We start from the raw sequence: 5,391 nt of genomic DNA on the forward strand, positions 1-5,391 counted from the left end.
TACACTGCACTCACTCAGACTGCACATCCCAAATTCAGTTAAAATCTTTAAAGAAGACATTAAAAGACATTTCTGATGTGTTATGCAGGTCGGTTCGGTGTGGACTGCACTTGATGCGAGAAACAGACCTTCATCGTTGTAGAAGATCCACCACAGTTTTGTTGAACAATAGAACTAACATACATCTTTAACTGTGGGTCAACGCTATACTGAGCTGACTGAAGACCTTGTACTAGCCTGACCAGACTTACCAGCTACCGCATGGTGTTTGCACTGTGCTAGCTCGTGGACTCTGACTGTCTTAGTGGCTGGGTCCAGAGAGAGTGGGAAACCTAGTGCCCTCTGGCTTTATAGTGGTGGTGTTCTGTCTGGTGATTGGCTGCACCGTGCCGTGTGCTCACTGGTCCTCCTGTGTGTCAATCACTGCCTGTCTGCACTTCGTTATGTACATGCGTGGATATTATGACAATTTCCATGAATTGTGTCTGCCAGATAATTACACCTCACCTTCTCATGTTTAGTAATGATCCATCAACAAAACTCAGCCTGTAAATCAGAAGGGAAATGCTTCCAACAACCACACTCAATATCCAACACACAGCCATTCAAACAGCTTAGCTCTCTGATTGACAGCTCTCTCAGCCTATCACAGAGGAAACCGATGACATGCCAGTCATTATGGACAGCCAATTGCAAATGTGGACGGGGCTTCACTGACTCCATGCTCCCCAGTTCTACGCAGCCGCATTCCAGACAGTAAGAAGTCTGACAACATCAAGTTAAAGTCCAACAGGCTTGTTTCGAATCACTAGCTTTCGGAGCACTGCTGCTCAGCCGAGGAAGGTTTTGCTGTGTCCAGAGACCCCACTGAGTTGCGTTCCCCAATACCACCCCGACACAATTCTCATCCCCACACCACCCTTATCACCACACTACACCCACACCCCGCTCCAACACCACCCCTATTTCTCCCTCCCAAACACAGACCTCTCTCCAACAAACCCCACTCGCCCCCTCGGCCCCTGGTCTAATCACGCGTCTTGTCTGATGTCTTGATGGACCTGTTGGTGATGGGGCGGGCACTTCTGGTGTCCCCGGCCACAGCGAAAACCTCAAGCGCCGACCAGCGACGAGGACACCAATGTGGATGCAATCCATAGACCCAAAATCCAGGATATCCTAGAGCTTGAGTCCGAGGATGACACAAACTTTCCGTCACAGCTGTATCCAATACCCTCCACCATCCCAGGGACACGCACCTCGGTTGGGCAATTTGGTGAAGACACTCCTGGGACACTATCTGGTGCGTACCACACATATGTTTTGGCACATCAGGTGGAGCTAGGAACTCCCGAGAAGGTGGACGGTCGGAAGGCGGGCCGACCCCAGTAACCAGCTGTTGTCCATACAGGTTTCGGACTGCTGAAATGGACAGTCCCATTGATCGTGGAGATTCACTAGCAGAGCCGGGGACTACATGAGGGACTGTCGGCGAGCATCCAGCACCTGCAGGTGGAGGAGTCCAACTACGTGCAGGAGCAGGAGTTGATGCCAGCCTTACGTGCCACCCAGGACAACACTGCACGTGTGGCGTCCGCGGTGGAGGCTTTGGGGGTGTGGGTTTCGGCTATGGATCAACATCTCCAAGGCCTGGGGCAATCTGTGCAGGTGGTGGCTGAGGCCCATGCCAGGGCGGCTCTCTGACAGGCAGTCATGTGACAGAGCCATCTGGACATTGCAGTGGTACTCCTGAGCGCGGCCCAGACACAGCGGGTCATGGCTGAGAGCATTGGCAGCATTGCGCAGGCATTACCAATGTGGCACAGACATTGAGGAGGTGGCCCAGTCCCAGAACGAGATGGTACAGTCACTGTCTGATGTTGCACAGACCCAGAAAGTGGTGGAATAATCACAGCGCGATTGGCACAGACCTAGACTGAGGTGGTCCACTTCCTGTGCTCCATGGCCATGAGCATGCAGACCCTGGCCAAGATGGCAGCAAGCCTCCAGGACTGGCAGCGCCAGGTGGCGGGTGAGCCTCAGGGGTCAGCTCTGCTCGCACCCCCGTCCAATGCAGTAGCCCGGGGGCCATCGGGAGGAGGAGGTGATGGGGTCCATACCGGTGACTCCCACAGGGGAGGTGCCAGAAAACTGCAGCACGTGAGGGGCAGCACGGTGGCACAGTGGTTAGCACTGTTGCCACACGGCGCCGAAGTCCCAGGTTCAATCCCGGCTCTGGGTCACTGCCCGTGTGGAGTTTGCACATTGTCCCCGTGTTTGCATGGGTTTTGCCCCCACAACCCAAAGATTTTTTATTTTAAAAAATAAATTTAGAGTACCCGGTCAATTTAGCGCAGCTAATCCACCTGACCTGCACATCTTTGGGTTGCGGGGTGAAACCCACGTAGACAAGGGGAGAATATGCAAACTCCACACGGACAGTGACCCAGGGCCGGGATTCGAACCCGGATCCTCAGCGCCATAGGCAGCAGTGTTAACCACTGTGCCGCATGCCGACCCCCTGTGCCTGTATATATGTACTCACATTAAACACCTGTGCACAATGTTGCAACCTGCCTCGGTGCTCTGTTAGAAAGGTGTGAGGGGTAGGCTGCTCCAGTCTGGCCGCAGAGTGGGTGCGGGGGGAGAAGGGGGAGTGGGGGGGAGAAATGCACATTTGTTGGGCATGGGATTGGCTCAGGGACCGCACCAGTGCTCACCGCTCCGGTAACCCACCCTTATTCCAACACAACCCACCCACCCCCCCCCCAACCACCTCTGCCGCACCAGGGAATCGATGCGACCATGTGGTGGAATGGCCAGTTCATATGCACGGATCACCCTGGTGGGTGGTGGAAAGTACTACTGTGCGCAGGAGCCAGACATTGTCAGACGATGTGGAGCATCAGAGCTCATCGCAGACTGGGTCGTCATCATCCTCCATCCGCTGGACCAGACCCACTATTGGTGCCAACCCAAGGTCTGCACCCTATAATGCGGCAGGTATGTATCACCAAGGGGGTTGCAGCCTGGGGGGTGGCCGGGATGAAGATGGGATGCAGTGTCCGTGCCGCTGGCCGGTCACACCAGCCTAATCGGTGAACCTGGATGCGATCAGAGCCCACACTTATGTGGTCTCCAGTGCCTACCTGGACCCTGTCCAGGCCATCCTCCCCTCCCCCGCAACCTCCTTGTCGGATGAGGCCTGGCGTTCATCCTCCTCCTCCGGAACATCGCCCCTCTGCTGCACGATGTTGTGAGGGCGCAACAGGCCATCACGATTTCAGCAACCCTCCCAGCACAATACTGGATGGCTCCTCCAGAGCGATCCAGGCACCTGAACCGCATCTTCAAGAGGCCGAAGCACCGCTCGATCACGCCTCTGGTCGCTGCATGGGCGTCATTGTAGCAGGTCTCAGCATTGGCCTTTGGCCTCCGGATAGGCTTTAGCAGCCACAACCACAGCGGATAACGCTTGTCGCCCAGGAGCCAACCACCCAGCTGGGGGTGCACCTCGAAGAGGCTGGAAATTGTCGAATATGCTACGATGAAGGAGGCCTGACTGGGTTTTGGGCACAGACGTGCATTATGCGCATCTGATGGTTACACACCTGCTGCACGTTCATCGAGTGGAACAAGCATCCCGTCGATCACCCCTTGGACCTGGGCATCTCGGCGATGGTAGCGAACCCTGCTGCTCGGACACGCTGGTGGGCTCGGTCTAGATTGAAATCGATGTATTTTGCCAACTGGGCATGTAGGGCCTCTGTGACGGCACGGGTGCACCTGATCCCGGACACGTCCCCACTCGGCATCTGAAAGGACCCCGTGATGTAAAGGTTCAGGGCGACCATCACCTTGACAGCCACCGGGAGCGGGTGACCTCCCCCATTCCCGCACGGTGCCAGGTGCGCCATGATCAGGCAGATATGTTGCACTGTCCCCCTGCTCAGCTGGAGTCGTCGACGGCATGCCTGGTCTGGCAGGTCTTTGAATGACAGGCGCTGCCAGTACACGCAAGGCCTCATGCGGTGCCTTCTTTGCACCTCCTTGGCCTGTTGGGCGGCCGGCTCTCCATCCTCAGCGGCTGCCTCCTGTTCCTTTAAGTCAGTCTCCGCTGTTGCAGCTTCCTCCTCGGGCAGCTCCAGTTCGTACAACCACAGTGCATCCCCCAGAGCTGCAGCAACTTGGAGGAAGGCCACCATAGCTGGTTATATTCCAATATACATTGTCTGCAGGGGTGAAAGGTCGACATATTAGCACGGTGTGTGGGCAGCACGGTGGCGCAGTGGTTAGCATTGTTGCCTCACGGCACCAAGGTCCCAAGTTTGACCTTGGCCCTGGGTCACTGTCCTTCTGGAATTTGCAAATTCTCCATGTGTTTGTGTGGGTTTCGCCTCCACAACCCAAAAATGTGCAGGGTAGGTGGATTGGCAATGCTAAATTGGAAAAAATGAATTAGGTACTCCAAATTTAAAAAACAAAATGTTAATATGGTGCATACCCCTGTGCTCAACCAGGTCCACCAGACTACACGGTGGCCCCAGTTGGCACTGTGGCTCTGCCCCCACTTGTCCCCCCTGACTGCACCCCTGGCACTGTGAGGGCCTCTGGCCCCCATCCGGCGACCCGTGTAGGGGCTACTATGGGTTTTGCCCTTGGGCAGGCTGCGTGATACTCCGCTGGTGGGTGGTGGCAGGTTGGAGGGGTATGACGGAGGGTGGGGTAGGGGTGATGGGCTGAGAACACCCATACGGAAGGTGTCACAATGCAGAACCAAGGCCAAGGTGGGTAGTTAGCGGGATAGCTGCCTTGCAGGCCGTGGCAATGACACCATTCCTGGTCATTCCAGTCTCATGGGGGTTCATCCAGGTTGCACAGCACATCCACCCCCCCCCCCCGACTCCCCCTCTCTGGCTGGGGCCCCCCGCCAGCAAGCCCGGCCAGTGTCCAGCCCAGCAGCCTATGGTCGTGCCTCTCCGTGTCCTACCTCCTCTCTCTCCCGCATCAGCCACGGTGCTTTTTCCTCGATTTTAAAAAGCACAAGTGAACCTTACCGTCGGGCATTCGCCCCGGTGTAGGTGGAGAATCGCAAAGGCCCTGGAGAATACCTGGTCAGGCACGCTAATGATATGCCAATGGTGTTTACTGTATGCATGGAGTGGAATGCCTTGACACTGTTGTCGAGGCACCGGAGAAAGGCCACGAAAGTCCAGAGTGATTCGCGTCCGTTTTCTCGCTGGCGTGGGGCCATTATCAGAGAATTCCACCCCAGGTGTGGAAATGCCCCTTATGCTGTGTGAGAAGACCCAGCTCATTGACCTGTTTATTCAGTGCTTTGTGCTGAGCTGCTTGTGTAGAATCCAACAGAAGAGACACAGGAATGCACGG

Source organism: Scyliorhinus torazame, chromosome 14 (assembly GCF_047496885.1).
Source record: "Scyliorhinus torazame isolate Kashiwa2021f chromosome 14, sScyTor2.1, whole genome shotgun sequence".
Taxonomy (NCBI): domain Eukaryota; kingdom Metazoa; phylum Chordata; class Chondrichthyes; order Carcharhiniformes; family Scyliorhinidae; genus Scyliorhinus; species Scyliorhinus torazame.